This window comes from Primulina huaijiensis, chromosome 13 (genome assembly GCF_012295235.1).
Source record: "Primulina huaijiensis isolate GDHJ02 chromosome 13, ASM1229523v2, whole genome shotgun sequence".
Lineage (NCBI taxonomy): Eukaryota > Viridiplantae > Streptophyta > Magnoliopsida > Lamiales > Gesneriaceae > Primulina > Primulina huaijiensis.
In genome coordinates this window covers 13,309,758-13,335,824 of record NC_133318.1, presented here as the reverse complement: position 1 = coordinate 13,335,824, position 26,067 = coordinate 13,309,758, and the positions used below count along the sequence as shown (strand labels likewise).

The 26,067-nt window shown below is 35.5% G+C and overlaps 1 non-coding gene across 1 annotated transcript; it reads right to left on the bottom strand.

Annotated features, from left to right (window-relative positions):
• Nucleotides 1–5,019: 5,019 nt before the first annotated feature.
• LOC140956419 (small nucleolar RNA SNORD96 family) lies at nt 5,020–5,110 on the bottom strand. Its single transcript, XR_012171458.1, has one exon. It is a non-coding gene; the product is annotated as a small nucleolar RNA SNORD96 family (small nucleolar RNA).
• Nucleotides 5,111–26,067: the final 20,957 nt, after the last annotated feature.

The following is a 26,067-nucleotide window of genomic DNA, read 5'->3' as shown; positions in this document are numbered from 1 at the left end:
TGTTCAGAATGCCTAATGAGCTAAATCATTCAAAAATCATGTTGCTATTTTAAATAATTTTCTGCCCAAATTACTTACTAAAAAAGAAATACAATATTTAATTAGTTTATTTAATTTTTCTAAAAATAAAAATGGTTCAGTGTTAAAAGTTATCACTACAACAAGGTTTTCCAATGGACATTAAATTACTATTTAATAATCATAAATTTTTTTTTATCTCAATTGCATATTATTTTGAAATTACCTTAATTTGAAAGAATTAATGAATTGTATTTTTTTTTTCCAAAACTATATGTATATTGTATATCTTGAATAAGAGAGCACAAGAAAATTAAAAGAGATAGATTCAAAAGAGTTTCAAATAGACATTAAATTAATCTCAATAAACATGTATATTACCCTCAATAATCAGAATTGTTTTGACACTCAATGCATGCAATTCGCGATTTCCATAATTTGAAATAGTTAATGTATGGTATAATTCTATCAAAAACATCTAATGTATAACTTTTGTCCCTTGAGATATCTTATTTGAATTTTAACTTATAAATAATATTGCAATATTGCATATTATATTAGAAGCCATTTATTCTATTTATCTTACTAAATTTATCTATTCCAAAATTGAATTCTGAAATGACTCCTCTTTTCAGCACCATATATGAGTTGAATCCTTTCAAGATGTAATGTTCGTTCAAATTTAGATTTGTTCGTTGTTATGAACTACCTACATATGGAAACAACGAGAACAACGAAACATTAAGTTTGAAATCTGTCTTTCATGATCGAAAAGTAAAAAAATATTATTATTCTATTTGTACAAAATTTTAATTATTACGTATTACTAATGTAATAATTTTCTTCTATATTACAAAGTTCACGGATACATGATAGTATAAAATGTCCCGTAATGAAAATGATTAAACCAATTCTAAAGAAAGTACGCATATATCTTATTAAAATACACCTAATAAAATATATTGACATTGTTTTGGAATACACATAGTAAATGTTAATAAAATAACTTTTCTGATTTATACATAATTTACTTATGATCACATGTTTCATTTTTCTTTCAGAATAATAGGCTGTTGTGTATATTATGAAGAGATTTTGTAGATAAAATCACAACTCATTTGGATAAAGAATTGATGAAACAGTTATTGTTATCATTCAAACGTGTCAAACACGTGTCATGTCACAAAATTGTTTGTGAATGTTGATTTAGACGAAATTACTGAATTTTTAAAAAAGTATTTCTCATTAATTTTATTGAATGTGATTTAAAAATAATTTTTTATAACATGTTAAAAAATAATAATATATAGCTTCTCGAAAATTAAAGAATTAAATATGTATTAATGTTGGTGGTCGACATCAATACACTAAACACGATAAGCATCATGTCATTACCTTATGCTAACACAGTCTAAAATTTTGATATATGGCAGTGATTATTAGCCAAAAAAATTAATCGACATGCCGTTGTATTTAAGAAAATTTTTTAAAATTAGCGAAAAAATAATTTTTAATTTTATTTTTTATAATTGTATTATTTTTTTCAATTTAAATATGTATTCAATTTTCACGAATTTTTAATAATATCATCCCGTGCATCGCACGGGTTAAATACTAGTCATTAGTAATAATAAAGTTACGGTTATACTATTTTCAGTTATACCAAGTATATTTAATAAATAATGAATAATAGGTTAGAAATAAAAATTTCATTAGTTTAATAACGTTATGTGATAACTTTCATATAAAAAGATATTATAATTAAACATATAAGAATCTTTAAGATTCAATGTCCTATTTTATGAAAATACTTTTAACAATTGTTTGATTTGATTGCAAAATCTTATCAGTAGTTCATATCTTAAATATTTTATTAATGTTCTTTAATTTCCGAGTTGCAAAAGCTCGATTTCACATAATAACAGAAGGTTGTTATTACCGTAAATATTTTCAACAGCACCACATTATGAATGACGAGCAGTTTGTATTCTTATATCTAAATATTCGATTTACTAATTGACAGACATCGGTGATTGGTAATGTCACGTACCGTAATTTTAACTACTTTAAAATTTGCGGAAAAATAAAAATTTTCTTAATTAAATAGAAACCTTCAAATTGCGATAAAAATAAACTGATCATTTAAAATATTTGCAACGAAAATATCACAAATAACGTTTTCTAAAAACACTTAAAAACACTTATTTAAATATCGTACACAATAACATGAAATCAGAATATTTGAAACATTGCATAATGTCTTAAAAACATGGGCGGTGCTCGGGTTTAGCCTCTGCTCAGTCCAAACCGGCTCATTGGTCCCCACCCCTCGTCTCCTCAACGTCATCCTCACCTGCATCGATCAAGTCTAGTGAGTCTAAAGACTCAACATGTATAAATTGGTAATAACAAGTAATACGTAATAAAACCACATGCATCTTTAGAATAGAGCGTACATACTTGAAACTTGAACGTAATAGCATAAACATACATGAACTTGAACGTAATAGCATAAACGTAGACGTGCCATCATCATAAAATTTTTCTTAAACGTGATTGCATCATACATACTTGAGCATACATAACATCATTTTGCGTAGAGATATGTGTCAAAGCAAGTGACCCATACATAAATGTGCCTGATCAGACTAAACCACAGTACTGGGCTGGCAGGAAAAGTCCACTACCACATACATGAGATCCCCGTTCATGCTTTAACGGGTGGATTGGTCCCTGGTCAAGCTTTACCATTTTCCAATCCTGATCTAAAACCGGTCATACTTTACTGGGGTGGAGAGGTCCTCGGCCACGTTCACCTCTTCCAAACCCGTTCATAATTTGGTCACAAGACATTTAGCATACCTCAAAAACTTAAAAGTATTTTCTTTTTGCACGTCGAACATATTTACTTGGCGTTGAGGGATTCGTTAGATCTCACTTTGGGCCACTGCTGCACATATTAACATGAGTTCAAACACTTATCTTTCATAGCTTAGACGTAGATATTCTTGCTCGCCACCGAAATAAATAAATAGCTTATGACATTCTAGATCACTCGAGACTTGACCTCGTTTAATAATCTTACTAAACCATGATATTGAACCCCAAAACATAATCCTATGTTTTATATTCAGAGCCACAAAATAAATCCTATATTTATATTCATAACCATAAAACACATCCTATATTTTATACTAAAAATTTAAAAAAAAAATATTTTTTTTAAAAGGGAGGTACACGGACCCCGTGTAGGGGTCCGGGTACATGCTGGAAATTCGCATTTTGAAGAAAAAATGACACGGACTCCGTGTACAGGTCCGGCTTCGGGTCCGTGTAGGTGCTGGAATCGTGAACAAACGGAATTCCCTACATTTGTGACTTAATTCTACCTCAAGACCCATCCTAAGATGCTAAGGCACTTATTCAAACTCAAACAAATACCCCAAAACAACTATGCATCACAAGCAACGCAACCCAATCCGTGAACACGTCATTTGACACCAAAACGCATCCTACGACTTCTAATGCAAACAAGTGCATATCGATGTGAACCGACACTCCAAAAAACCATCTCAACATCATACTCAACATGCTTAAACGTAGCAGCAAACACCCGTCGATCCTCAACGAAGCCTGCAACAATAAAACTTCAAGAACACATTTTCATAAAAGTTGCGGTTTGAGCAGTCCCACAAAACAATCATAACGCACTCATTTCTTATCCAAATATTTTGAATTTACCGTCAAATCGAAAGTCTCAAAAAGTTCTACGTTTTATATGTTGAAAGTTCTTCCAGAATATAGACCAAAAAGTCGCAGTTTTTAAAATGACAGCAAACTCATGTTTTGAGATCCAAAATGTTTCAGAAATCGATTCAAAGCATAATCGCTCAAACTTTTCTCATAACAATCAAATTTTCACGCATAACATACATCAAAATATCTACTATGACGAGATCGATGCATAAAACGAAAGAATATACATGCCTTTGGTCTTGAAACGTAGGAAATCTCGCAAATCTCAACTATCCGGACACGAGGAAGAAATTTGGAGCTTCTTGCTATTCTCAAATGGTAGAATAGATGGAAATGGAGCTCAAGAACCCTTGAGGAGAGAAGGGAAATAAATGAGGGGAAATGGAAGAGAATTTATGGGCATGTGGATTTTCTTCCGGAGAAGACTTGGCCAAAGTCTTGAAATTGGAGGCAAGTGGGATTGATTTAGGGTAGTTTAGGGATAATTTAAATATATTGATTAGGTTTAAACTAATTAATCATTATATGGTGAAGTCCAAATAAAATTTTAGACTACTCGAGGCTTGAAAACTGATACATAAAATATTCCTAAATTTACAAAAGTTGCACAACAATTAAAGGAAAATAAAAATACTAATTGTCATAGAATAAAATACTCCATAGCTTAAAAATTCCTATCCTCGGTCCGCACTCGTGTATTTGCCTGAAAAACTAGAACTCAAATAATAAAATTTCATAAATAATGCATCTAAATAAAAATTTCCTTTAAACTTAAATAAATATTTTTACGATTTAAATAAATGCATGTGTTTTACGTGTTCTGATTTTGGGCTCTACAGGTAAATGTAGTAAAAAAATTATGGATGTTGTGATTATTGTTCTTAAATCTAAATTTGCAATTTGCTGAATTTGGTTTGAAAATATCACGAATTCATCTTCATCTTGTTCTCATGATATTTATGAAACGGAGTTAGTGTGAAGATAGAAAGTTGATCTCTACAGTTTTAGGTTTGAGGATTTTCCGATCCCAAAAAAGAAGATCAAGACGGATACACATTGCCATCCCTACCCCAACTTCTTCCATTAAAATATTTTGTATAACAAGATACTTGAAAGACAAGATTGGCCCAACCAAGTTATTAAATATAACTTATGATTTTGTGCTCATATATCCATCAATGAGCACTAATTTACAAATTATCTTTCTTTGTCAGTAAGATTTCAACCAAAAAATAATGCAACAATTGACCTCAGAATTGCAGAAAAACATCAAGGCCCAAAGAGCCACTCAGTCCCAAAAGATGGTGTTATTTTTCAAAAATTTCTTCACAGGTCATCAAGCAATGCCCATAAATTAAAAAAAAACGTAAAATATCGAACAATCATTCATATAATGGATCTCCAGAGTTGCAAAAGAATGATAGAAAAAATATATTTCTCATGGCAATCCCAAGAGATAACAGCAGAACCTGCTACACAAGGCGATATGATATGAGAACGCCGACAGATCTTCGGAGAACTCAATGAGATCTCAACAAAGGACGGGCTCATTCTAGGATGATTATTTGCTCGCTTGAGTCGTACGAACATTTGATAAAGCTCGCCTCAATTTTTTGCGAATCGCCGAGAGAGAGAAGGAATTTTTTGTCAAATGAATTGTTGGGTCGTGGGAGAAACCCTAATTTGCAGAGATGCTTGGGACGAATATATATGGATATTGTTTGATTAATTTTGGCCTTTAGATATTGATCTACGGTGGATATTGTTTTTCTCATATTGTAGAAATCGGCGGGGCCTGACTCTGACACAGCCCAACTTAGGCTTGAAAAAAAGGGTTTTTTTTAAAATTAATTTATTTTTTAATTTTCTTTCAAAAATAATTTAAAAAATATATATATTGCAACTTTACGGCAATCCGTGCTTTGTAAGCACGGATGGTGCGGACGTGGAGCACCGTCCGTGCTTTGTAAGCACGGACGGTTGTGAGCGCGGAGAAAGAAACCAGGAGGTCTGTTGCACAGCTTATCTATTCCATAATGGAAATGGGATCACATTTCTGTGGATTTTGTGACAAAGCTACCACGATCCTCCCGAGGTTGTGATGCGATTTGGGTCGTTATTGACATATTGACCAAATCAGCATGTTTTATTCCGTACAAGATGACGTACAGACATGACCAGATGGCAGAGATTTATGTCAGAGAAGTGGTCAGATTGCATGGTGTGCCGAAATCTATTGTATCAGATCGTGATCCTCGATTTACTTCACACTTTTGGCACAGTTCGCAACAGGCTCTAGGTACGAGATTACATTTGAGTACTGCATATCATCCTCAGACAGACGGACAGTCAGAGCGGACTATCCAGACATTAGAGGATATGCTTAGAGCTGTAGTGCTAGATTTTGGCACTAGTTGGCAAGATTTTTTGCCACTCTCCTACAACAATAGCTATCAGACGAGTATAGAGATGGCTCCGTTTGAAGCGTTGTATGGCAAGAAATGCAGATCCCCTCTTTAGTGGGATGATATTTCTGAGGTACCTGAGATTGGACCTGATATGATCAGAGATATGAGTGAGAAAGTTAAGCTGATTCAGCAGAGAATGAAGACAGCTCAGGATAGACAAGCCAAATATGCGAATATTCGACGTCGACCGTTAGAATTTGAGGAAGGGGACAGAGTATTTTTGAAGATTTCTCCTTTCAAAGGCGTTGTCAGATTTGGAAAGCAAGGAAAGTTATCTCCACGATATATCGGTCCGTATAAGATTTTTGAGAAGATCGGTGATCGTGCTTATCGACTCGCTTTACCTCCATCTCTAACTAGAATACATTATGTTTTTCATGTATCTTTATTGCGGAAATATCTTCCTCATGCTTCTCATATTTTTCAGCCAGATGAGGCCGAGCTTGATGAAACTCTAAGTTATTTTGAAAAGCCGATTCAGATTCTTGATCGTAAAGAAAAGCAACTCAGAACGAAAACTATTCCACTTGTGAAAGTTCAGTGGAGTCGTCATGGCATTGAAGAAGCAACTTGGGAGACTGAATCAGATATGAGACAAAAATTTCTAGAACTATTTCATTGATGTGAGTTTTCTATTTAGCTTCTGTTATATCTTCTTCTCTTATATTATTTGATTGCATGCGATTTCGAGGACAAAATAAGATTTTAGAGGAGGAGAATTGTAATGCTCGAGATTTATTTATCGTGGTATTCTGAAATTAAAGAATTAATGAATTGATGTGATTATGGCTAGACAAGCGTTGAAGAAGATATAGGATAGCAAAGGGCTAGAATGGAGACCAGCAGATGTCGCGCACATGATCGGAGAAAGGCGCGCATATGCGCGAGGGGCCAAAATGCCGAGACGAAGGTCTCGCGCATATGCGCGAGAAGAGGCGCGCATATGCGCGAGCAGGGCAGCAGCCAAAGTTCCGAGACAGAACTTTTGGCGCACATGCGCGGTGTGAGGCCCGCATATGCGCGAGATGGTGACATTCAGAAAGGCCGAGACAGAGCTTCTCGCGCACATGTGTGGAGTGAGGGTACGCATATGCGTGAGCGGCGGGATTTCAAGGCGCCAAGACAGAATGTCTCGCGCATATGCGCCGGTGCTGGACGCGCATATGCGCGAGACGTGCAGCTTGAAGATTAAGCCACTTGGCTTTTCCATGCATGTAAATATATATTCTTTCATTTCATTCAGCATTTTCAGAAGGAAAACTGAAGGCCTCCATAGCTAACTCCTCCAATTTCTTTAGCTTTTAGAATTGTGATTTTACAAGATCCGACCGTCCGAATTTCGATCCGAATATATTTTCATGCTCCTCCTGTCAAGAGCTTCAAAAAGACGTAAGTTTTCTTATGTTTTGGTATGATTCGAAAATATATTGTTGGGGGGGATCATGATTGATCTATATTATGTATTTCTGAGATATTAGACATCATATAATCGAAATCGGATCGAAGAACGGACACCGTATGTAATTGTTATGATTTTCAGATTATATTTGATTGAGATTATGCAGATTTTGAGCATGGGAATTGTGTTTGTTGATTATTATGAGTTGTGGAGATTGGTATCTTGTTGTTGGCATTACCTGTATCTTGAGATTGCGCTGTTATGTCATCGAAACATACATTGATTGAGATGTGTTGCTTTGAGTTGTATTTTGATATAGTACTTCTCGAACATGTTATTCTAGACTTGGGATTGAAGGCTTCGAAGACAGAACAAAGTCAGATTGATACTTGATTCAACTAAGGACTACGAAAAGAAAGGTATAAATCAATGTTAAATCGGGAAATACGACTCGAGTTAGATTTGACTTGAGTTTCCCAAAACCATATACTTGCTTGTTATTGTTTTTATACCTTTGTATTACTTGAATGTGAATGCTATTTCTATTGATATATAGAAAAGCAGAGAATAGAAGAGAAACATCGAGAACGAGTCTTTGGAAGAGGTGCCAAGTCTTTGGCAGAGGTGCCAAGACACTAGATGTTTGGTTATATCGATGTGCTTACGAGTAGATCGACTCTTATTGCAGAAATTCGATATAATGTGCCAACGTCCGGGAACTGGGATCCCTAGACTAGATAAGAGTCGAGTCAGAGATTAAGAGTTTAAGAGTTGGATTTACAGTTTTATATCGTTCCATGTTTTCAGATTTGATACATGTTAGTGATAACTGTTATATGCGTTTGTATATGTTTATATGAAATGCATGTATGCATTGTTTATACTGGGAATTATATTCTCACCAGAGTTATCCGGATATTGTTGTGTTTGTATACGTGCATGACAACAGGTGGGACTGGATCAGGGTCAAGAAGTGGATGAGAGATCGAGATAGAGTGGTGATTCCGGACTTCGATGTAGATTTGGCCTTCAATACTTGATATGTAGTGTTGAACCCTAGTTTGAGATGATTGTATCATGATTAGGTTGTAGACATTGCACCTGATCATGTATTTAAATAAAATGGAACATGACTTGTTGTATAGATTCGTACACTTGTTTATATGATGCGTAAATTAATAAAAAAAATTGTTATGACCCAACGTATCTGATTGATCCATTTAATCCCAAAGAATGATTAAGAAATGAATTAGCGTCCGGGTCCCCACAAGTTAGATCCTGACGTGTTTTATGTTGAGAGAGCAGTTTGTATTTTGGATCGTTCTAAACAGAAGCTTCGTAGTAAGCTTATACCGATGGTGAAGGTTCAGTGAGAGCATAGAGGTGTCGAAGAGGCCACTTGGGAGACAAAGCGGCATATGAGGGAGCTCTACCCCTACTTATTCTGACGGTATGACGTATCTTTTATTTATACATGTTATTACTGTTGTTGATTAATTTCGGGGTCGAAATTGATTTAAGGGGGTAGAAATGTAATGCCTGAAGTAAGTATTACAATTTATTGATTTAGTAATGTGATATTATTAAATAATTAATGATTTTTAAAGAATGAAATATGACATATCTTGGTTATATGAAGTCCAAATGATTTGAGATTTGGATATAACGTAGAAAACTCCAAGATACAGAAGTTTCATGTTTTGAGTTTTGAAAATTTTGATCATTTGCTTTGTCCAAAAAGATATATGTTCAAATGTTAAATATTATATTATATTATTAATATAATATAATATAATATTTTTAAAAAAAAAAGAAAGAAAATTGAGGCGGTGGATTGAATTGAAATTCAATTCCACCGCAAGAGACAGTGTTTGAAGGAGAGGTGAGACAGAGAGAGGAAACAATATTTTGAGATTTTCTTTTCGATCGTAGGACTTATCGGTTTATCCAATCGACGAACTGACTTCAGTTCTGGGATCGTTGACATGAGGTCTTCGATTTGAGGTATAAATTTTATAGTTTTGGTGATGTTTGAAATTCGTCGATTTCTGGAATAAATCCGATAAATTGTTAAATAATACTGAAACTGAAAATTGTTGAAGATTGTATGATGTTAACGAAGTAGAGAAGATTACAGTGATGTTATTTTGAATTATTTCTAATTTATTATAATTAGGGATTTTAATCGTTGAATTGAAACTGGAGAGTTGTTTGTCAGTTGTTATTAATTCTGATTATATATGCGGAGTCCATGAAGTATTGGCTACATGTTGATATAAAGTTTTCGTAATTTAACGGATGTTGTCAAATAGCCTATTAATTAAAGTTAATTTATTAGGGTGTATTTGATGTTAGTATTGTGACTTAAATACTATTAATGGTTGAACGATAAGAATTTATAATCGAGTTTTATATTTTGTTGAATTAATTGTTGTTGGGCTATTTGATGTTATATATTGAGGCTGTTATGTCTGTGTTGATACGGTGACAATGATCTGATAATTGTTGTTGAATTATTTAGATACATCAAAAGCATCTGGATCAAATAAATAGCCTGATTTTATATATACTCGATTATCGGGTACGTGTTGACGTACGAGCATATGTTGTTATTGTTTAGTATTGATGAATACTATTGCGTTGAACGATGATAAATCACTGAAATTGGGTAATTTAATATTATATATGTTGTTGTTTCTTATTGTTGATGTTGTTGGCTGTCGTTGTTGGAAGACGTCACGTTGATGTTTCGTTCAACGATATTGCTGTCGTCGGAGTTGGGGTGCGACGTATCGTTGATGTTGTGGTTCGTTCAACGATATTGCTGTCGTCGGAGTTGGGGTGCGACGTATCTTTGATGTTGTTGTTCGTTCGATGATATTGCTGTCGTTGGAGTTGGGGTGCGACATATCGTCGATGTTATTGTTGCAGTGTGATGTTGTTGAGGTTTTTGATGGCTGATTGTCCAGAAACAGCAAAAAGAAGTATTTCTATTATCATTTCAGTTATATCTTATGCTGTTAATATAACTTTTATATATTGCGATGATGATTGTTGTGTATGCTCACCCTTTGGGGGCTGTTTCTGTTGGACAGGTTACAGGATTATGCCGTGAGATAGGATAATGTTGAAGGACTAGGTTTGTCTAGCAAACAGTCCTTTAGATAATAGTAGATAGAGACAGTATAACTTATTGTCTTATTTGAGTTGTATGTGTGTATTTATTATACTGTTTCTACTACACTGACGTAGATAGTGTGGTGAGTGCACTATGTTGTCGTATATGCTTTATATTATTACGTTGTTGAAAAGAAAATTTTTATGCATATGACGTCACATGTTGTATGATAACGTGGTGAGGTTTGGTGCGCCACAAGGAGAATACCATGAAGAGCCTCCAGCAGATTACTAGGGATATCACTTCCTTATTTCTCCAAATAGATCAGTTAAAGAAGGACCGAGTGATAGTTCCAGCACTTTTTCAAACTCAGGACATGCTGATCAATCGAATGGATTTCATCCAAACTACAATGACAAAGAAATGGATTTGATACAGGAACAAATGCTACATGCAATATCTCAAGTCGCTTCGGAATTCCATACTCTATCTGATAAAGTTGATGGTATTGACAAAAATGGGGAAGAGGAGCAGCATCAAGAGCAGCAGCAGCTACAGCAAGAGCAGCAGCAGCTATCCAAGAAGAGGTCAAGTCAACCAATTGATCAACAACCGGCTGATAAAAGAGTCAAGAAATAAAGATCAGTTAGAATACAATCTCTATTCAGTTATTATTTGATTTGGCAGAGTATCAGTTAGAAGATAGAAGATTATTCTTTCATTCTTTGTACGAATCTGTACAGTGAAAGATTATTTTATCTACAGAGTTTAGTTCTTATCAGTTCTTAAATTCTAAGTTTTGTCAAACACCAAAAAGGAGAAATTGTTGGAATCAGAATTTCGGAGTTTGACAAATTAAGTGTTTAAAGATTGCCCGAACTGATGAACTTAACTGAACGCAACGTAACTAAACATACGTAACTGAAGTTGTCCAAACTGATTATTAATGGGCTAAAAATTGAAGGCAAATGAACTGATAAGAAGCTAATTGAAACTGTGTAGTAAACTGGACGATCAATTAAGACTGATCAATTACACAATCAGTTCATCAATCGGCTATGAAAGTAAACTGATAAATCAGCTTGACACGTCATCAGTTAAGGAACGTATCTATCAAGAAAAAATTTGTACAAGAGCATACTGCAACTTGTAGTGGGAATGCCGCATATCATAATGACACAGTGTAAGATTGTCGGAAGAATGATGACATGTCTACTAAGGACAAATCAACGGATATAATCATTTGAACGGATTCAATATTACCGTTGGGAAGAAAAGCCAATAAATAGCCGAGAAGATCAGCTGAAAAGGAGACTTTCAGCTTGCACATTCATTCTTGAGAAAAACTTTCAAACTACTCTCACTTACAAAAAGCTCACGCTTATCAGATTTATTCATATCATTAAGGCTATACTTTGAGCACTAGCATAATCATTCATTGTTATTACATTCGATCTATTATATATCAGTTGTGCTTAGAAAAACACACCAATTGCGTACTGATAATATTTTATTGATACTAAGACTTTCAGTTTGGAAGTGTTATGTCCAAACTGAAGTGGGTTATTACAGTTGCTGTAATTAATCAAAGTCTTTTAGTAAATATCTTATCCTTGAGATAGAAGGGGTGACGTAGGAGCATTTGAAGTCTCCGAAGATCCACAAATCCTTGTGTCTTTCATTCTTTAAGTATTCAATCTGTCATTTAGTTTATTTTCGCACTATTCAGTTAATTGATTGAGATTGACTTTAAGATTCGTGAATTCAGTTTATCACTAAACTGATTCATTATTTCAAAAAGAATCAAAAATAGTAAAGTGCTTATTCAACCCCCTCCCCCCCCCCCTTTCTAAACACTTTCACTCACCCAACCGATCCTAACACTTTATACCATCTAAAATCAGTAAGAGTTTTACATTTTAAATTACTTAATAAAGTACGAATTTGTTCACCATTATCAGTGAATCTACCAGTAAAATGTTCTATCATTGTCATTATAAGAGATAATGGTGATTTCAAACCATCCAGCACGACCTGTCAAAGATGATGATGGCGATTTCAGATATCCAATCTATTCAGCTTGCTCATACATTGAAAGCTAGACTCCTCAAATAAATTCAATTCTGAGATACTACAAAAAATTCACGCTGCTGTGACCACTCTCTCCTTTGCAGTGAACGAAATCAAAAATAATAGAGGTAATGCTGAAAATCTTTCCCTGACTCAAGATGCTATCGGCAAGAGAGTTGAATTCGTGGAGACATCTGTTTCCAGAAAAATAGACTTGCTGCAAACTATTATGCATAATGCAGTCTCAGACGTCGCCACCTCTGTTAAGCTTTTATCATTTGATGTTCGGGGATTAGCTGTCAGAATGGAGGCGTTTGACAAGAAGGGGGAAAAGACATAAGCTAACCCACACTATAACCCACCCAGAAGAAGTGTCACAGAAGAATTTTTATCAGTTGATGGATTTGTTTTCTTGAAGATTATTTTATTCTTTCATTCTTTGTACAAACCTGTACACTGAGAGAATTTTATAAAGATCGAAGATTATTTTATCTACAAAGAGTTCAATTGATCAGTTATTATTTGCTTAGTTTTGTCAAACACCTAAAAAGGAGAAAATGTTGGAAATTAAGTTTCGGCGTTTGACAAATTGCGAGCCAACTGCTTATGCAAATAACTGAACACGAGGAAACTGAACTGCGTGACTGAATCCAGCAACTGAATGCGTGGCTAACTATCAGTAGTTGTATTCCCTACCAGCTATCGCCTAGCAGCTGATTTTTCAGCTGAACACGTCATCAGTTATCAACAACCGACAGTAGTACACTGCAGACCGTTACTTAGTGGAATGCCGCATTTCAGAGATCACAGTGTACGGGTGTCAGAGGAATTTCGACGTGGCATTCAACAGATATAAAGTTCAAAATTGCTTAAAGTTACCGTTGAAGAGAGAAGCTTATAAATAGATGAAGAAAGCAGCCGAGAAAAAACGCAACGAAACAATTTCAACGCAACTATTCTATTCAAGTTGTTAGGCTGCTAAAATCACTACGCAAATCAAAAGCTCACACTTATTAGTTTTATCAGAGTACTATTCAAGGCTACATTCTCGAGCTTATTAGCACGTTGTAATCTTTGCTAGATTCTTTACGTTGTGTTAAGATCAGTCACAAACTGTAGAAGTTTTTTTTGTAAATAAGAGTTTTAGTATTGGCAGTGATAAGTCCAAACTGAAGTGGGTCAGTACAACTATTGTATTCGATCAAAGTCTTTTAGTGAAAATCCTATCTTTGTGATAGAAGGGGTGACGTAGGAGTTATTCTATTTCTCCGAACATCCAGAAACAAACCGTGTGCATTTTATTTCAGTTATCATTTTTCTTCAGTTATTCTATCTCTCAGTTAGTTTACTTCCGCAACTGTTTTTTCAGTTAAACCAATTGTTATCGACTGAAGAGATACCGAGTGTCAGTTTGTCACTAAACTGAACTCAATTTTTGAAAATAACATATAATCCGTGAGTGTTTATTCAACCCTCCCTCTTTCTAAACACTTATTACTTTCTAACCGATCCTTTCAAGTTTTATCATAGCAATTGTATCTCGTCTCAGAATATTTCTACTCAAACTGTTCATCATGTCTTCCTTCAATAAGATCCCAATGTTTTCCAGAGAGGATTTTGATGACTGGAAAATAAGAATGCAGGCTCACTTAGCTGCACAAGATGATGATATGTGGTACGTCATCACTGACGGACCAATGAAAATTCTGAAAGCCAATACAACAGTCGCTATTACTGAAGGGGCACCTCATCGCATAGAAAAGCCCCAAGATGAATAGACGACAAAAGACAAAAGAAAAGCTAATTTGGACAATGTGGCAAAGGATATACTGTACAAAACACTGGATAAAGTAACATTCAGCAAAATCAAGATGTGTAAGACAGCTAAGGAAATTTGGGAAAAACTGATCCAGCTGTGTGAAGGAAATGAAAAAACTAAAGAGAATAAACTTTCTGTTGTTGTTCAGAAGTTTGACAATATCAAGATGAGATTTGGAGAATCAATGCATGAGTATGATGAAAGAGTCAGTTGTATCATCAATGAGCTAAATGCACTTGGAAAAGTGTATACCAACAAAAAAGTTGCATTAAAAGTGATCAGAGGTCTTCCCAAGGAATGGGACGTTAAGACCGTGGCAATGAGGGAATCCAAAGATCTAAACAAGGTTGAGCTTCATGACCTATTCGCTTATCTGAAGACCTATGAGTTTGAGCTGCAAACGAGAGAAGGAGAACCTTCTACTCCATTAGTCACAACTTCATTAGCTGCTGTCAGAACAGAACCAACTGGTTCAGTCGAGAAGTCTGCTGATCAACTGAGCAATGATGCAATGTCATTGTTTGTCAAGAAATTTGGAAGGTTTATGAGGAAGATTCAAGGAAACTTCTAGAGGCAATACCAGAGAAATCAGCCCAAAGAAGAATCTTATTCTTGCTACAACTGTGGCAAATCTGGTCATTTCATAGCAGACTTCCCTAAGCCAAAGAAGAAAAGTCGAGGATCAACTGAAAAAGAAAAGAAGTCCTATGAGCACAGAAGAAGAACCAAAGATGACAAAAAGACTTTCAGGAAGAAACATGAGGTACTCTTAGCTGAAGAAAGTAAATCTAAATGGGCAGAAACTGACAGCGAGGAGTCAGAGCCAGAAAACTCATGCAGTTCCAGTGATGGTGAAGAGGAAATGAAGTGTCTAATGGCTGGTGATACAGAAGTGGACTCAAGCAGTCAATGGGTATTTGACTTCAGCTCAACTGATTTCACTAGAGATGAACTTATTTCAAATCTTCATGACATGGTTAATGAGTACCACAAGCTTGTCTTATCTTTTGAAAAGGCCAGAGCAAAGCAAAATGATCCCATAGACAATAAAACTAAAACTGATGAATCAGTTGATATGTTGAGTCTGAAAAGGGAGATTGCTGAGCTCAATGCTGAAAGAAGCATGAATCAATCAATGATTCAAAAGTTGATGCTTGAAAATTCAAAGCAAACTGAGCTTATTCAGGCTTTGAACAAATCATCTATTGCATTAACTGAAATGCAGAACTCACAGAAATCAGTCACTGATAAAACTGGTTTAGGGTTTAGCAACCAAGATGAAATGTCTCCAAATGATACTCGACCAAAACTAAATATGAATAAAGGGAAATACATTCACTTTGTCAAATCAGTTGTGGTACAAGAACAAACTGAGCCAAATAAACTTGTTGAACAGCCTAGTGAATGCACGAACAAGGCTATAAGATATGGTATTGGTTATATCCCAAAAGTTTTAACTGACTCACGCAGTCAGTCGTCAAAAAGATTCAACAAAAATTATTCAAATGGCTACTCCAATTACTATAACAGCAAGCCAGTTCAGAAAAGATATCGGCTGAACAATCAGTTGAACAAAGCTAAATCACATGTTGTCTCATCTGCACACTACACACAAAACACACACAAATCGAGAAAGACCATCTGGAATACAACAACTGGACAGTTAGTAAGACTAATCCAAGTCTGGGTTCCTAAAGGACTAATCAGTTTAGGACCCAAATAGAAAGGGGTACCAAAAATTATATCTTGTGTAATTGCAGGTAATAGGTACAAGCAAGAAATCAATCTGGTACTTGGATAGTGGCTGCTCACGACACATGACAGGGGATGCAAGTTTGCTATCCCAACTAATCAAATATACTGGACCAAACATCAGTTTCGGAGGTAACTCTAAAGGTAAAACTGTGGGTAAGGGTAAGCTTATCCATGGTAACTTTACAATTAAAGTTGTTTTGATAGTTGAGAACTTGAAGTATAACCTAATAAGCATCAGTCAGTTATGCGACAATAATTTCTCAGTTCAGTTTGATAAACACACTTGTTCAATTAAAGACTCAACTGGTGAAGTCATCTTAACTGGAAATCGTTGTGGAAATACTTACAAAGTAAGTTGGACTGAACAACCTTATGCACCAGTATGTTTTATTGCTTCAAAATCTTCTAAAAACTGGTTGTGGCATAAGAGGTTAAACCACTTAAACTTTAAATCTATTGCCTATCTGAGCAAACACGATCTTGTAAATGGTCTGCCGAAAACAGATTTTTCAAAAGATAAAATTTTTTCAGCATGTCAGTTTGGAAAAAAAGTAAGATCTACATTTAAAAATAGAGGTTGTAAATCATCTTCCCGATGCTTAGAGCTGTTACATATGGATCTTTTTGGTCCAATACCAGTCATGAGTTTAGGGCGAATGAAATACACCTTAGTGGTTGTGGATGATTTTTCAAGATTTACTTGGGTTATTTTTCTCAAATCCAAGGACCAAACTGCTGCACAACTGATAAAGCTTTTCAAAAGACTATTTAATGAAAAATCAGTTGGGATTGATCGAATAAGGTCTGACAGAGGGACTGAGTTCGTCAATCAAAATCTTTCAAATTTTTTAGAAAATACTGGAATCAAGCATGAGCTTTCTGTAGCTAGAACACCTCAGCAAAATGGTGTAGCTGAGAAAAGAAATCGGACACTAAAAGAAGCTGCTAGACCAATGCTTGCTGATTCTGGTATTTCTCAAAGATTTTGGGCTGAATTAGTAAACACTGCGTGTTATACTCAGAACAAATCGATGCTTAATAAGAATCACATGAAAACACCTTATGAGATCTGGCATGGAAGAAAAAGTGTGGTTTCTTATTTCAAGATATTCGGCTGCATATGTTTTATTCTTGACAATGGTAAAAATCATTTAAAAACCTTTGATGCCAAATCTGCAGAGGGAATATTTCTTGGATATTCTTCAGTTAGCAAAGCTTATAGAGTTTTTAATAAAAGTTCTTTAAATGTTGAAGAATCTATCCATGTTTTCTTTGAAGAAAACGTAATAACTGATAAGCCAACTGATCCAATTGAGCTAGTTGATAGATTTACAGAGATCAGTTTGGAGGACGATGAAAAAGAGGATAATCATATCAATCAAAACAACCTCCAAACACCTGAACCTGAAATACTAGATCAATCAGTATAACAGGAACTTGTTCTTAACAATCAATTGGTGGAGCAAACAGAAAACATTCAGTTACAAACTGATACAGTTCCAACTGAAACTGAAAACATTCAGTTGCCAACAGAAACACCTGCAAACTTGGATACAACAAACGCTGAACTCAGATGGAAGAAATCATATCCTCTGGAATTGGTGATAGGTAATCCATCTGAGCCGGTAAGAACAAGAAATCAGATGCTCAATTTATTTATTCATTCAGCTTTCGTATCGCCATTGGAACCGAAGAAAACTGATGAAGCTCTTACTGATCCAAACTGGATAAATGCAATGAAAGAGGAGCTGAATCAGTTTACCGATAACAATGTCTGGAATCTAGTTCCAAGACCACTTTCGAAAACTGTTATAGGTACAAAATGGGTGTACAGGAACAAACTGAACGAAGATGGTTCAGTTGTGCGCAACAAGGCGAGAATGGTAGCACAAAGATATAGGCAGGAAGAAGGAATTGACTATGATGAAACGTATGCACCAGTTGCAAGACTGGAAGCTATCAGAATATTCCTTGCCTATGCATCATTCAAGAATTTCAAAGTCTACCAGATGGATGTAAAGAGTGCATTCCTGAATGGTCAGCTGCAAGAAGAAGTCTACGTGGAAAAACCTCCAGGTTTTGTCAATAATCATTTTCTTGATCATGTCTACCATTTTTACAAAGCACTATATGGTCTTAAACAAGCCCCAAGAGCTTGGTATGAAACTCTTTCAAAATTTCTAACTGATCACTATTTTTCTGTTGGATCAGTTGATAAGACCTTGTTCAAATTTTCTAAGAATGATCATATTTTTCTCGTTCAAATTTATGTTGATCATATTATATTTGGGTCAACTAACCCCAAGTTATGCGAGAAATTTGCTAAGTTGATGCAGGACAAATTTGAAATGAGCATGATGGGTGAACTGATATTTTTCCTTGGACTGCAAGTGAAGCAATTGAAAACTGGTATTTTTATCAGTCAGACAAAATACACGAAGGAGTTGCTCAAGAAATTTGGCATGGAATCATGTTCAGCAGCAAGCACTCCCATGAGTTCATCAGTCAAACTGGACAATGATCAAGGGAGAATATCAGTTGAGGCGACATTATACAGAGGTTTAATAGGTTCATTATTGTACCTAACTACTAGTCGTCCTGATATTGTATTTGCTGTTTGCATGTGTGCTCGATTTCAAGCAAATCCTAAGCAATCGCATTTCTCAGCTGCCAAAAGAATTTTAAAATATCTCAAAGGCACACAAAATGTGGGATTATGGTATACTAAAAACTCTACTTTCAATTTAGTTGGATATTCAGATGCAGATTATGCAGGATGTAAGATAGATCGAAAAAGCATCAGTGGATCTTGTTAGTTTCTAGGAGACAGACTGATCTCATAGTTCAGCAAGAAGCAAACATCCATAGCTACTTCCACGACTGAAGCAGAATATCTTGTCGCTGGAAGCTGCTGTGCCCAACTGCTCTGGATTCAGCAATAACTGAAAGATTATGGAGTTGATGCTAAAGAATCTCCTATATTTTGTGACAATACAAGCACGATTGCCATCACTTATAACCCAGTTCTTCACTCAAGGACCAAGCACATAGATGTCAGGCATCACTTCATCAGAGATCATGCCTTGAAGAAAGACATCAGACTGGAATATGTCCCAACTGAACAACAGGCTGTTGACATCTTCACCAAGCCATTGTCCGAGACTAAGTTTTTTCACTTTCGCAATATACTTGGTTTAATTGATTTATCCTAATCAGTCTTATTGTTAATATATCAGTTGTTTATTAATTTGTGTCATTTATCTATTCTTAACTCTTAACTGATGTTAGCCTGTCAGCTTGTTATTTGTCAGCTTATTTTATCAGTCATTGAGTTTCAACTGATCTCAACTAATCATTTTTCAGCTGTTATGTTAAATTCGTGCATTACTTATCAACTGATGAAACTAAATTTTGCAGAAAGATAAAAGACAACAATGAACTAGATAAATATTTCATTTCATTGAAAGGCATATGCGCGAAGTACAGTGAAATATTCTTCCTCAACAGCAGACCTCCACTTAGTCAACCAACGAGTTAAAACTCCAGTGGAAGTATTGAGGAAGCTATCTGAGTCAGATATTTGTTCTAGGATTTTCCTTTCCTTCTAGAGCATTAGTATGTAGACACCTTCATTTGTGAAGATGTTCACCTCATCAGAAACGTGCAAGAGCTGCCGATATTTCTCCATTTTCGCCTCCAGTGTGGGGATGTTAGCTTCTCCACACTCATAAAGAAACTGAAGTCCTTGAAGCTCTTCCCAGTATCGGAGAATTTTGTGGAAGACTTCATCCTCCATAGAAGTCTTTCTTGACTCCAGCGCCGCTTCCATGAAAGCTTCAGCCATATCAGGAGTCTTCGAGCGACTCGCATCTGCCATTCTTTTATTTGCTAAAATGCTTAAAACTAACAGAGCTACTCTTATTTATAGCCCAGGGTCAAAGAAACTGAAGGGACACAAACATTTCAGTCCACGATAAATAAGAATTATTTTATTTCGACGCTTTAATTTAAATACGCATTTATTTAGGGGGAATATTGATTTTAAAAGGTTAACTGAGAAGACAGTAGTTAGTGAATTGTCATCTGAAACACTTTAGTTTCACAACTGATCGATCAGCTGATAATTTAGCTAATCTTCTCATATAAGTTAACTGATTAATCGTTTCGCATTCCAAATCAATGATGTGACTATCAGTTTTCGCATTAAATGCTCAATAGTAACTTGTTACGTGGACTCACATAATCCATGTATTTATTACACACGTTTTTACCACACGAACACACGTTTTTATTTCAAATTTTCATGGACTAACATGTGTCCAATAAATCGAATAATCACGTACATAAGTACTTTACCCCGCTCCATTTCAGTTCTTCTTCTTACGCGCACATTCAAGCATTCAGAGCAAATTCTTATTCTCAGCAAATTTTTTCGCATAACTTCAAGCTATTCAAATGGCCAACCAGATTCCTGCTCACATATTGAACGCTATGGCTATTGATTTTGACTCTATCTTCACTGTGAATAGGAATGTCAAAATGCGACAAGATCCATCAATCCGACACGACCCAACACGAAAAAAATCAGGTTCGGGTTGGGGTTTTTCGGGTTCGGGTTGGGTGGATTCGGGTTAGTGCCATATTAGGCGGGTTTCGGGTTGGGTCAGGGGTTGACTCGCGAACTTTTTTTTTTGAAAATATTACATATATTTTTATATATTGTATGTTTGAACAAAATTTATTGTATATTTATATGATAAATTTTTAATTATTTAATATTTATTTTGCATATTTTTATTTTTTTAACAATTTTTTATTTGATTTAGTAAATATACTTTTAATTTTCTACGATTAAACTTTCAAATTTAAATCGAAAATTTTGTTATTATGTGTTTAAATTAAAATATTATTATTTTTTTGAATTTTTTTCATAAATTTTTTTAAAAAAATTTAAAATAAATAAATAAAATTCGGGTTAGGCGGGTTAGACGGGTTGAGTCGGGTTATACGGGTTCGTGTTCGGGTTGGAGGTTTTCGGGTTGCTTCGAGTTCGGGTTGATTTCGGGTTGAAAAAAAAATAAAAAAATTTCGCGGGTTGACCCGACACCCGACCCAACCCACCCGATTGACACCCCTAACTGTGAAAGACGAAGGAGTCACGAATGTCTTTCTGAAACTGGAAGCAACTGGATTAAAATCATTTTTGGGACTATCTTCCCAAGAAATCTATCCCAAAGAAATTCGGGATATCTACTAAAATGGCTATGTTACACAAGACGGAAGCATAGCATGTACTGTAAATGGCCAGTTGCTGATCATTGAGGAGGAGTTTTTCTGCAATCTTTTCCAACTACCTGCTGATGGGTTGGTTAATCTTTCGGAAGTCAGGGGGTCAGATATTGAAGAAATGCAAACCTTACAATCTGCTGATGGTCGGAAAATCAAGGTTTCCGATCCAAAGAAGGAGCTGAAGCCAGAAGTACAACTGCTGGCAGATATAGTAGCAAAAGGGCTTTTGGCAAAGGCTGGATCCTTTGCTGCTCTGACTTTGGAAAAGTTTCAAGCCATGACTGCTATTATGGCTGGTCGAAAGGTGAACTGGAAGAACATCATCTTCAACACCTTGAGAAATATGTTTCAGTCGACCAAGCAATCCAAAGGTTTTGCCGTACAGTTGAGCTATTTGATGAAAGTCAAGGGACTAGTGGCTGATGACTCAGAGAGATCATCTAAACTGAAGATATTCAATGCCAAAAATGTCCAACCTCCCAAACAAAAGTTGGAAATGTCCTCTGCACAATTCGTGAAAGTCAAAAAGGAAATTGGAATTCAAAAACCTCCCAAATCAGTTCAAAAGAAGAAGACAATCAAGCGCAGACTGATTGTAACTGAATCCGAATCTGAGAGGACTCCGTCTCCAAAAGTCCTCAAGAAACCAAGGACGTTGAAAACCAAGCCTGCTGCTACAGTTGAAGCCATACCAACTGAAAGATTGATGGAATCAGCAACTCAACAGCCAATCCAGGCTGTTCCTGTGAAAGCAGTTAGAGTTGAACCCTCAACTGAGGATCAGTTGCCTCTATCTCTCATTCTACCAAAGAAGACAACGGTCACCAAACCACGTGACAAGAAGAAAGTTGCTGGAGTAAAGGCTCCCCTGATCACCATATCTGGTTACACCCCTCTACCTGCTGCCAGACCAAAGGGGGTAGTGATCAGAGAAAACATCGATGCTACTACCTCAGGATTGAGTATTCCTCATGCCCTGACTGACACTAAGGGCAAGGGCAAAATGCAAGAAGAGCCCAGGCCAAAAAATGCCATTCAAACACACATTGATCTTATCTGGGAAGAGATCAATGAATTTTCAGCAAATAAGCTCAAAACCTATGATGCATGGGTGAAATTCAGAACGCATGTATTCGCCAAAGAGCTTCAGAAAAAATCCAAACTGCAAAAATTTATAAAGCTGGAACATGTAGTGTTAAGAGTGGTTAAGGCATCTTCCATAGTTCAGGCACTGGAGAGGAAGAATTACTTCTTCAATCAGCTGAGAGCCAAAAAGCAACAGAAGATAGTTGCTCAGCTGAAACTGAACTATGACCCTACCAGTACAACTGCACATAATGACAAAGCTGTGCATGAACAACTAGAATCGGATCTTGTCTCACTACAGATGGAAATAAAGTATTGAAAAATGGGTCAAGAACTGGTTTTTCCAGAAGCTCCTCAAGACGAATCATCAGAAGACCAACCGAGGACTCAGTTCAAAGACCTCCCAAGGACGGTGCTGAAACTGATCAACAAGCAACTGTCCCCTCCACTTCAGTTGCTCAACCTTCATCGTCTGTAGCACCTCCTTCTTCATCTGTTGATCCTAATCTTTATTCAGAAGCTGATTTATCATTGGCCAATCTTTATGAGGTCATCCAATCCGTCACCTGTGATATTCAGCTAGAATCATCTATATCAGCTGAAGAAGTCATTCCGACTGAAGAACCTGCCGAGAAGGCAATGATTGAAGAAACTGAACAGCCAGTTCAGTCAGTTGGTGTTACTGAACAAGCAGCTATTGAAACTTTGGAGGCTCAGCTATCTGAAGACATTCAAACTGAAGAGCCAACTTCAGTTTCAGTTGCTCACTCAACTGATCAACCACTCATTCTTTCTCCTCTCCAAATTCAACAAGAAGCAGGTGTAGAGGATACTTCTGAAATGGTCAGTGCAGAACCGATAATAACTGACAAGACTCTGGTAATATTTGATGAAGCCTCAAGAGAACAAGAACCAGAGCCAACTGGACCTTCATCTCCTCATCCTTCGATAAACTTTGATTCGGTACTGGAAGAGATTCAAACCATCCAGCACGACCTGTCAAAGATGATGATGGCGATTTCAGATATCCAATCTACTCAGCTTGCTCATACATTGAAGCTAGACTCCTCAAATAAATTCAATTCTGAGAGATTACAAAAAATTCACGCTTCTGTGACCACTCTCTCTTTTGCAGTGGACGAAATCAAAAGAATAGAGGTATAGCTGAAAGTATTTCCCTGACTCAAGATGCAATAGGCAAGAGAGTTGAATTTGTGGAGACATCTGTTTCCAGAAAAATAGACTTGCTGCAAACTACTATGCCTAATACAGTCTCAGACGTCGCCACCTCTGTTAAGCTTTTATCAGTTGATGTTCGGGGATTAGCTGTCGGAATGGAGGCGTTTGACAAAAAGGAGGAAAAGACCTAAGCTAACCCACACTATAGCCCATACAGAAGAAGTCTCACAGAGAATTTTTATCAGTTGATGGATTCGTTTTCTTGAAGATTATTTTATTCTTTCATTCTTTGTACAAACCTGTACACTGAGAGAATTTTATAAAGATCGAAGATTATTTTATCTACAAAGAGTTCAATTGATCATTTATTATTTGCTTAGTTTTGTCAAACACCTAAAAGGGGGAAACTGTTGGATATTAAGTTTCGGCGTTTGACAAATTGCGAACCAACTGCTTATGCAAATAACTGAACACGAGGAAACTGAATTGCGCGACTGAATCCAGCAACTGAATGCGTGGCTGACTATCAGCAGTTGTATTCCCTAGCAGCTATCGCCTAACAGCTGATTTTTCAGCTGAACACGTCATCAGTTATCAACAACCGACAGTAATACACTGCAGGCCGTTACTTAGTGGAACGCCGCATTTCAGAGATCACATTGTACGGGTGTCAGAGGAATTTCGACGTGGCATTCAATGGATATAAAGTTCAAAATTGCTTAAAGTTACCGTTGAAGAGGGAAGCCTATAAATAGATGAAGAAAGCAGCCGAGTAAAAACGCAACGAAACAATTTCAATGCAACTATTCTATTCAAGCTGTTACGCTGCTAAAATCACTACGCAAATCAAAAGATCACACTTATTAGTTTTATCAGTAGCATTCAAGGCTACATTCTCGAGCTTATTAGCACGTTGTAATCTTTGCTAGATTCTTTACGTTGTGCTCAGATCAGTCACGAACTGTAGAAGTTTTTTTTGTAACTAAGAGTTTCAGTATTAGCAGTGATAAGTCCAAACTGAAGTGGGTCAGTACAACTATTGTATTCGATCAAAGTCTTTAGTGGAAATCCTATCTTCGTGATAGAAGGGGTTACGTAGGAGTTATTCTATTCTCCGAACATCCAGAAACAAACCGTGTGCATTTTATTTCAGTTATCATATTACTTCAGTTATTCTATCTCTCAGTTAGTTTACTTCCGCAACTGTTTTTTCAATTAAACTGATTGTTATTGACTGACGAGATAACGAGTATCAGTTTGTCACTAAACTTAACTCAATTTTCGAAAAGAACATAGAATCCGTGAGTGTTTATTCAACCCCCTTCTAAACACTTATTATTTTGTAACCGATCCTTTCACCACCATATAATCTAAAATTGAAATAAAAGAATGACTATATCTTGATCTAACATAAACAGAAGATGTTAATAATCTTCTTTGTTCATCATTAAACTGTATTTGAACAGATCTTTCAATAGTTTGTATAACTTGTTGTAAATATATATTTATTATAAGATTTCTAAGAACAGCTTGTTCAATTTTCCAACTATCTGAAAATTCAATTTCTTCTCATTTAATATATCTACGAGTTGTAATATTAGATCTATTGAAATTTGTTTATATAAGAATAGTTTCATTTTATTTTTTATCTATATTTTCACACATCGGATTTAAAGTAAATATTGGTTTATAATATATTCGGTAACAGATACATATTACTTTTGTTCCATGAGTATAATTATAACCATGTGTTTTAACATTTAATGTTAAAGAATATAATATATTTATATCAGACAAAGATAAAAATAAATTGGGATAAACATCAAAATATAATGAACCATGAGTCAGACTAGATTGAATTATTTCCATAAGAGATTGTTTCCAATTTAAATCTCTATGATCTCTTAAAGCTACTATAAAGCTTTCTGGTAAACCTTCTAAAGTTAAAGGTCTAAAGCTATTTGAATTAATCCAATATGAATAAATTACTAATTTTTCTATAAAGTGAAATGTCTTTATTCTGTAATAATCTAATAATCATTTTTTTCATTATGAAGAGGTACAGAAGATTTTATATTTTTAACAATTTGTTTAAAACCATTTTTTTCAA